This window comes from Arachis duranensis, chromosome 1, assembly GCF_000817695.3.
Source record: "Arachis duranensis cultivar V14167 chromosome 1, aradu.V14167.gnm2.J7QH, whole genome shotgun sequence".
NCBI classification, from domain to species: domain Eukaryota; kingdom Viridiplantae; phylum Streptophyta; class Magnoliopsida; order Fabales; family Fabaceae; genus Arachis; species Arachis duranensis.
The window spans coordinates 92,030,504-92,040,744 of record NC_029772.3 but is presented as its reverse complement, the minus strand read 5'-3'; positions in this window follow the sequence as shown (position 1 = coordinate 92,040,744).

Genomic DNA, 10,241 nt, shown 5'->3' with positions numbered 1-10,241 from the left:
GTTTTAATAATAATATTAAAAATACATGATATGATGATTTATGAAAAAATAGATACTATTTTTAATTATTGAAACATTATATTCATATTTGCATTATATTTATTCTTGCACTATAGTATTTAAGTTTGCTAAATATATATATTAAGTGATGAATTCTTTCAAACGTTAAAATTTATAATGTCCTTACAATTTTATTTAAATTTAACATTAATTTTTAAATTTTTTACATAAAATTAAATCATTAGTTTCGCACCATGCACAAATTTAAGTCTAGTTTATTATATAAATTAATATCCACTTCATACTTTTTTTTCTTTTTTTCACATAGTCCTATATCTCTTACTCTTTCTCTCATCTATTTTTGCTCATATTTTGCACAATTATTTTTATAGTTAAATTTTTTTCTTATTTTGCTAAATAATTGACTCATTATATATTAGAAGATGAATTTTCTAAAACAGTAAAATATGTTTTATAAATTTTTTCTTTTTGTCTAATTGTATTCCTTGGTTATATATTATTGTTCATATCCTGGCCCAATGCAAAGGCCCAGGTCCAACTAAAAGGCCTAATCTGAAGGGTTAAGCCTAGCTAAGTACCGACCTCCACGTAAGTAGTCGGTATCAACCACGACTTGGTCTGAAGAAGTCGGATGTGAGATCAGCTGGCAGATAAACACTCATTCAAATGAGTAACCGCCCCTAAAATCTCTCTAACCGCTTCATCAAGCCATATCTTAACCTCCCTAAGATAATGGGACGGTTAACACCCAAAAGATACGGCACTACTCCAACGGTGGTTATTGGCTCACCACTATAAATACACTGACACCCCTCAGGTATCTCTAAGTCCAATACTCTCTAGACCTGCTCATACTCTTGCTAACTTAGGCATCGGAGTGTCTTTGCAGGTACCACCCCCCATTCACTCGCGAGCACAAGTCGGACGGAGCCTCCCGAGTTGCAGATCCATCCGGAGTCCTCCTCCTTCATACGTTTGGGCCATCCAACGCCATCCATCTACTTAATCTCCGGTTACCCACCGTAACATTGGCGCCGTTGCCGGGGACCCGAGAGATCATCCATTAATGGCGGACAGATCCCACGAAGAAGGACATGTGGAAACAGATTCTGAACAAGAGAATCTAGACATGGGTAATGACAATGAAGACCTGGCCCTACACCAGGAAGATAACAACCAACACAGAGAGGGTACCTCCGGAGTGAAGAATCCGAAGGTAAATTCCTCAGATGGGCGTGAATCGGAAAAAGACGGACAGGAACTTCAAAAGCCCTGATATGGACCTCTATGATGGAACCACGGATCCAAAGCATCATCTAAGCAACTTCAAAAGTCGGATGTATGTAGCCGATGCCTCCGACGCTACGAGATGCAAAGCTTTCCCGACCACTTTATCGAAAGCAGCGATGAAGTGGTTCGATAGCCTTCCCCCGAGATCCATCACTAGCTTTGAAGACCTCTCAAGGAAGTTCTTGATGAGGTTCTCAATTCAGAAAGATAAGGTAAAACATGCACCGAGCCTCCTGGGAATAAAACAGGAGGTCGGAGAATCTCTACGAGCCTATATGGAAAGGTTTAACAAAGCATGTTTAGAGATCCAAGACCTGCCCACAGAGGCAGTCATAATGGGGTTAGTCAATGGACTTAGAGAAGGTCCCTTCTCACAGTCCATATCTAAAAGACACCCCGTTTCTCTAAGTGATGTACAAGAAAGGGCTGAAAAGTACATCAATATGGAAGAAAATGCCAAACTAAGGGACCTGAGTTGGCGACCTGGACCCCCTCCTTCATCTAAGGAGAAGGAAAGGGAAGTCAAGAGAAAGGAAGAACTCGGTCTCGAGAGGCCCCGGAAGTATCACTCTTATACTCCTCTAAAAACTTCTATAGTGGATGTATACAGAGAGATTTGCCACACTGAAAGGCTGCCACCCCCTAGACCTATTAAAAATAAAAAAGGGGGAAGCCGCGGCGATTATTGCGAGTACCATAAAATATATGGTCACTCCACCAACGACTGTTACGACCTCAAAAATGTGATAGAAAAGCTGGCCAGAGAAGGTCGGCTTGACAGATATCTCATGGAAAGGTCGGACACCCACGGAAAGAGAAAGCGAGATGATATGGATAGAAGAGATCCACCACCACAAACCCCAGAGAGACACATCCATATGATCTCAGGAGGATTTGCGGGAGGTGGAATCACCAAATCTTCTCGCAAAAGACATCTCAAAAGAGTCTACCAGGTCGAGGAGGAGTCACCCGACCTCCCTACTATCTCGTTCACAAAAGAAGATGGGCAAGGGATAATCCCCGGGCACGATGATCCCGTGGTGATAACTATGATCCTAGCCAACGCCCATCTCCACAGAACCCTAGTAGACCAAGGAAGCTCGGCGGACATCCTTTTCAAGCCCGCCTTCGACAAGCTAGGGTTAGATGAAAAAGAGTTAAGAGCCTACCCCGACACCCTATATGGATTAGGGAACACGCCGATAAAACCACTGGGATTCTTGCCCCTTCACACCACTTTTGGAAGAGGGGAAAAATCAAGGACTCTGAGCATAGACTTCATAGTCATCGATGAAGGGTCAGCCTACAATGCCTTAATTGGCAGGACTACCCTTAATCGCCTTGGAGCAGTGGTATCCACTCCCCACCTTTGCATGAAATTCCCGACTCCTGGAGGAATAGCAACGGTAAGGGGAGATCAAAAATTGGCAAGGAAGTGCTATAACGAAAGCCTAAATCTGAGAGGAAAGGGCAAAGAAGTCCACACCATAGAGCTAGGCGGCACAAGGACCAGAGAAGAGCTGCAACCCCAACCAGGAGGAAAAACCGAGGAGATACAAGTCGGTGAGGAGGAAGGAAAAAATACTTACATAGGAGCCAACCTAGGGGAAACCCTAAAACAAAGGTTGGATGAACTCCTAAGAGCTAATTCTGACCTCTTCGCATGGAAGGCTTCCGACATGCCCGGGATTGATCCCGAGCTCATGTCCCACAGGCTCTCGGTCTATCCGGGGTCCCGACCTGTACAGCAAAGAAGACGCAAGCTCGGCCCGGAACGAGCCTTAATAGTAGAAGAGCAAGTACAGGCGCTCCTGGAAGCCGGCTTTATTAGAGAGGTCAAGTACCCAACATGGCTAGCCAATGTAGTGCTAGTCAAAAAACAGAATGGTAAATGGAGAATGTGTGTCGACTATACCGACTTGAATAAGGCATGTCTCAAGGACCCTTATCCCCTACCGAGTATTGATACCCTGGTAGACTCCAGCTCGGGGTACCAATACTTATCATTCATGGACGCCTACTCGAGATATAACCAAATCCCGATGTATGAACCCGACCAGGAGAAAACATCATTCATCACACCCAAAGCCAACTATTGCTACGTGGTCATGCCATTCGGACTAAAGAATGCAGGAGCCACGTATCAAAGGCTGATGAATAAAGTGTTTTCTCCCCATATAGGGAACCTAATGGAAGTATACGTCGACGACATGTTAGTAAAAACCAAGCAAGAAGTCGACCTCTTATCCGACCTCTCACAAGTCTTCAACACTATAAGGTTGCACGGGATGAGACTAAATCCCGCAAAATGCGCCTTCGCGGTGGAAGCGGGGAAATTCCTAGGATTCATGCTAACACAAAGAGGGATTGAGGCCAATCCCGACAAATGCAGAGCCATCCTAGAAATGAAAAGCCCGACTTGTTTGAGAGAGGTTCAACAACTCAATGGCCGACTTGCAGCCTTCTCCAGATTTTTGGCAGGATCGGCATTAAAATCCCTTCCATTATTTTCCTTATTAAGGAAGGGATGCCAATTTGAATGGACTCCGGAATGCGAGGAGGCGTTCCAAGAGTTCAAAAAATTCTTAAGCCAACCTCCTATTTTAACCCGACCAACACCGGGAAAAGACATCGTCCTATACCTATCCGTAGCAAACAGGGCGGTCTCATCGGCCCTGATAAGAGAAGACGAGGTCGGACAACACCCGGTCTATTTCATCAGTAAAGTCCTACAAGGCCCTGAACTAAGGTACCACAAACTAGAAAAGTTTGCCTACTCCTTAGTGGTGGCCTCACGAAGGCTACGACCTTACTTTCAGGCTCACACAATAAGAGTCCGCACAAACCAACCCATGAAGCAAATCCTCCAAAAGACGGATGTTGCAGGGAGAATGGTTCAATGGGCGATAGAGCTCTCCGAGTTCGATTTGAGATATGAAACTCGGACAGCAATTAAAGCCCAATGCCTCGCCGACTTCGTGGCAGAATATGCAGGAGATCAAGAGGAAAAGCCGACTACATGGGAACTCTATGTAGATGGATCCTCCAACAAAACAGGGAGCGGCGCAGGCATAATATTGGTAGATGAAAGAGGAACCCAGATAGAGGTTTCCTTAAAATTTGAATTCCCGGCTTCAAACAATCAGGCAGAATATGAAGCCTTGATAGCCGGATTAAAGTTAGCAGAAGAAGTCGGTGCAACAAAGGTGTTGATATACAGCGACTCACAGGTGGTAACCTCCCAAATAAGCGGAGAATATCAGGCAAAGGACCCTAATATGAAGAGGTACTTGGAAAAAACCTTGGAGCACCTAGGGCGCTTTGCAGAAACCGAGGTTAAACACATAACTCGGGATCTAAATAGCAGAGCCGATGCCCTATCCAAGTTAGCAAGCACCAAACCAGGAGGAAATAACAGAAGCCTGATTCAAGAAACCCTCCAAGAGCCCTCGGTATCAAAAACAGAAGATAAACAAGAGGTACTTGAGGTAGTCGGTTTAAACCTCGGATGGATGAATCCCCTAGTCGAATACCTGAAATTCGACATCCTCCCTAAGGAGGAGAAAGAAGCTAAAAAGATCCGAAGGGAAGCACAACATTATACTTTGGTGAGAAATGTCCTTTACAGAAGAGGGATATCAACGCCATTGCTAAAGTGCGTACCGACCTCAAGAACCACCGAGGTGTTGGAGGAAGTACATAGTGGGATCTGCGGAAACCATCTCGGAGCAAGGTCGCTGGCCAGAAAAGTAATCCGAGCAGGATTCTATTGGCCGACCTTGCAGAGAGATGCCACAGACTTTGTGAAAAAATGCCAACCATGTCAGATGCATGCAAATTTCCACGTAGCTCCACCAGAAGAGCTCATCAGTATCACTTCTCCCTGGCCTTTTGCAAAATGGGGAATGGATTTGTTAGGTCCTTTTCCCCAAGCACCAGGACAAGTCAAGTACTTGATCGTGGGAATAGATTACTTCACAAAATGGATAGATGCAGAACCACTAGCTACTATCACCGCTCAAAGAAGTCGCAGATTCCTCTACAAAAACATCATCACCAGATATGGGATACCTTATTCCATTACTACGGATAACGGAACCCAATTTACCGACGCCACCTTCAGAAGTCTGGTAGCCAGTATGAAAATCAAGCATCAATTCACCTCGGTGGAACACCCACAAACCAATGGGCAAGCCGAGGCAGCTAACAAGGTCATACTGGCAGGATTAAAGAAGAGATTACAGGAAGCAAAGGGAGCTTGGGCTGAAGAGCTCCCTCAGGTGCTATGGGCTTACAGAACAACCCCCCAATCTGCCACAGGAGAAACACCCTTCCGACTAGTCTATGGCGTAGAAGCCATGATTCCAATAGAAATCAATGAGCAAAGCCCAAGGGTAATTCTCCATGACGAGGTCGGAAATATACAGGGACACAAAGAGGAGCTCGACCTGCTCCCCGAAGTCCGAGAAGGTGCCCAAATAAAAGAAGCGGCATTGAAACAAAGGATGACTGCCAGGTACAACAAGAAAGTCATCCGAAGAACATTTGCCCTAAATGACTTGGTCCTAATCAGAAACGACATTGGAGTCAACAAATCAGGAGAAGGAAAGCTCGCCGCAAATTGGAAGGGGCCATACAAAGTCAAGGAAGTGTTAGGGAAAGGTTATTATAAAGTAACCGACCTGAATGACACTGAGTTACCAAGGTCGTGGCATGCTTGTAATATGAAAAGGTACTACAGTTAAAAGCGAACTCTACTCCCTGATGTACTCTTTTCCCAACTTCATGATTTTTTTCCCAAAAAAAGGGTTTTTTCTGGAGAAGGGTTTTTAACGAGGCATCATAGTAGAGGCTAAGGGAAATAAGTTGTCAAGACCCTTAGTAGCAAGAAGGTACCTCCACAATTAATAAAGATCTTTTTATTTTACAATATCTCTTATAATATCCTTCTTTATTTTTCTAAGTCTTTCTACGAAACGCGCCGACTTAAGCTCGACAAAACGTGAAAATCCCATGAACCGACCTAGATGGTCGTCAGGATAAAACGACGAGGTACAAGTCGGCGTAAAGAGGTTATACGAGTTGATCGTAAAAACTCGGGAACAATCCGACTTTTAAGTCGAAACAAGAATCCGAGTAAAACGAACTCGGAAGTCCCCCGAGTAGAAGAAAAACGCATCGCAAAAATAACCTAAGTCATAAAAGCTCACTAAAGCAAAATTGAGCATAGAGGATAACAAAAAGAGATGGGAAAACCTGAGAAAAAGCTCAAAGGCTGCACAAAAGCCCTTGAACGAAAAACGGCTCGAGAAAATAATGCAAGCCAACAAAAAGGTTTTCAGAAAAAAGATCAAAGAGGGTTTTGAAATATCGAAACTGGAAAAGCATACACGCACAAGGTAACTTAGAACCCTTATCCAAAAAAGGGCGTTCACTTTCTTAAAAACCCTTATCCAAAAAAGGGCACTTATCAAAATATTTTGTTTACGGCCTTAAAAGGCCAAAAAGGAGTGTTAGAGCTGCACAAAATAAATAAAAGTTTAAAAAGGGGAGACTCACAGGCCGAGTCCCCATATAGCCGTGATAAAATAAAAATCATCTTTTTAGAGGAGCAGAGGAATCACCACCACCCGACTCAGGAGGAGCGCCACCAGGACCCGGAAGAGAAGCCAAAGAGGAAGACAGAGGAACGACAGAAGAACTCGGGGCGTCTTTGGAACGGGGAGGAGACACAATAATCCTCTGCCTCCGAGTCTTCAGGTCTGACTCAGAAACGACCTCGGGGACAGGAGGATCAACGATGGCGCCGTCAATAACAACTTTGTCAGGATGCAAAGGAGACAGATCCAAGTCAGGAGCAATAACTCTGACCTGCTCCAGAAAAATTCTCCAAGATTCCTCGGCGCCATCGGCAATAGAGTCTTCTAACTCCTCATATGCCTTCCGAGAATTAAGCAGGTCAGTTTTCACAGATACATGATCCTTGAATAAGCTTTGATAGCTGGCCTGTGCCGTCTTCCTCAATTCTGCCTCCATATTACATTGGGCCTGCAAAGTTTTTCCTTTCTCCCAAAGGGTATCCCTCTCCTCCTTTAACTTGGCAATTTCTTTCTTCAACTTCCCCTCATGCTCTTCATATATACGGAGCCTCCCCTCCAGCTCCTCGACCTTCGAGGACGCCCCTAAGGAGCTGAGAGGAGCCCTATCAAAAATATCTAAAAGCTTGCCGCAGACCCCTGCCGCCTTAAGGCTCTCCTCGACCATGGTGGTAAGGTGGCTCCGAACAGATATATCATCCATACCTATACGGGCATAGGGATAGATATTCTTTCGGACGAAGGCGAGAGCATCCGCCTTAACCTCCCCAGAAGAGCCAGACTCCAGGAGCTTGCGCTTCTTGGGATCGGGGGCAGGTCGGACGACGGGGGACGACGGCTGAGAGAGAGTTGAAGAAGAAATCACCATAGGGTTGGAAAGAGTTCCAACATTACGAGGAGGAGGAGGAGGAGAGATAACCCTGGCATCCCCAGATCGAGCGCGAGACTTAGCTTTAGCCTCCTGGACCCTTTGAAAAGATTCTTGAGCGTTTTTCTTTGCCATTTCTGAAAAGGGAAACAAATAGCTAAAGAATCAAACAAGTCGGAATATTAGTTTAACAAGTCGGGAATTCAACATACTATGAAAAACTACCTAGCTGTGATTGAACAAAGGTCGGAGACCCTTGGAAAAACTTTTTGGTGTCCAAATAGGGGGCCCTCCCCCAAACTTCTCGGAGGAACCCCACGACAGCAGCCTCTACCTCATCCAGATCATCCAAACTATATTTCTCGCAAGGGGTGGCCTCCAGCCAGTATAAAGGAAAGCGAGGAAAAGAGTTATCATCCAAGAAAAAGGGATGATGACCCTCTACAGCTTGCACTTTAAAAAAGAAATTTTTGAAGTCATGGAAAGATTCATCAAAAAGGGTAAAAATCCTCCGACCTTGTATGGCTCGGAAAGAAACCCATTGTTGTTTATTATTCAGCCTGCTAAAGGGCTTGGTCATATGAAAAAGATGGAAAAAGATTTTCAGAGTAGTCGGAAAATCCAGAGCATGGCTAATAAATTGGTAAATTTTCAAGAAATCCCAGGATTTGGGATGAAGCTGGGTAGGGGCAACACGACAATGCTGCAGGATAGATATCTCAAAATCCGAAAAGGGCAGAAAGACGCCCAGACGGGTGATCATACACTCATACATAAAGAAGAAGTGGGGGGCCGTGTCGTTGGCTCTCCCATGACAAACCCGGTCCTCTAAACTGGGAACAAGCAACTCATATTTAGGCTCATCTTCCTCCGAGGTACAGAGCCGATGATGAGTATGAAGGTGAGTAATAAACTCCGCATCCACCAACGGCTCTTCCCCCAGAACAGTAACATCAACCCAATCTACGGAGGCCATTTTTTCTTTTCCTAAAGGTAAATGAAGAAAACCTACAAAAGGAAAAAGAAAAATTCAAAAAGGTCTCTAGAAAGAGAAAAGAGCCAAGCAAAGTCTACAAAACTATCCCCCTACAAAACCAAGTCATGCAAAAGAAGAAGAAAGAAACTAACCTCTTTCTGAAAATAAGGAAGTAGAAGTCTCCGGAAGTATGGCACGTATAAGCACAGCACGAACCAAGAAGGAGGAAGTTTGAAAGATTGCAGAAACGGAAAAACGAAAGAGAGGGAAAAAATTTATAAACATGCTAAGGGGCATAATGGTAAAAGCGGAGCAGTCATTAATGAGGTTGCACCGTTACCAAAGCCCTCAATGCTTCCCTAACGGACACGACACTTGAATTGACGTAACTGTCAGAAAACAAAAAGTCGCGAAAATCACGTCGGTCTAAAAACCCGTGAAAGTCGGCCACGAACCCGATCTAAATACTTGAACCCAAGCCCTAAAGAGACCTTGGGCTCAAGTAGGGGCACTGTTCATACCCTGGCCCAATGCAAAGGCCCAGGTCCAACTAAAAGGCCTAATCTGAAGGGTTAAGCCTAGCTAAGTACCGACCTCCACGTAAGTAGTCGGTATCAACCACGACTTGGTCTGAAGAAGTCGGATGTGAGATCAGCTGGCAGATAAACACTCATTCAAATGAGTAACCGCCCCTAAAATCTCTCTAACCGCTTCATAAAGCCATATCTTAACCTCCCCAAGATAATGGGGACGGTTAACACCCTAAAAATATGGCACTACTCCAACGGTGGTTATTGGCTCACCACTATAAATACACTGACACCCCTCAGGTATCTCTAAGCCCAATACTCTCTAGACCTGCTCACACTCTTGCTAACTTAGGCATCGGAGTGTCTTTGCAGGTACCACCCCCCATTCACTCGCGAGCACAAGTCGGACGGAGCCTCCCGAGTTGCAGATCCATCCGGAGTCCTCCTCCTTCATACGTTTGGGCCATCCAACGCCATCTATCTACTTAATCTCCGGTTACCCACCGTAACAATTATCTTTATAACATATATATCACTTTTACCATTTCAATATTTTATCTTCTTCAATATTATTTAGTTATGATAATAATGTTAAGAATACATAGTGTCATAATTCATAAAAAATAAAATTAGAAAATTGAATGTTATTTTGATATTTTCAGTTGAAAATTATATATGCATTTGCATTATTGCATCTAGTAGTGTTATTATTATAATGAAATGGTTAGAATTCTTAACATTTACTATTTACTATTTACTTATAATTTATTGTCAAAATTCTTATGCTAAAACGATAGTTAGAATAATGTGAATATTAAAAAGCTTATCTAAATGGCTTTTTATTTCTTCTAATTAATAAGTTAATCCCTTTTGTTATGAATAACAAGAAATTTAAATATTTTGGTATTCTATTGAGTTAATTAGCTATATTTAACTGACCCTCATTTTTTTTACAGAAT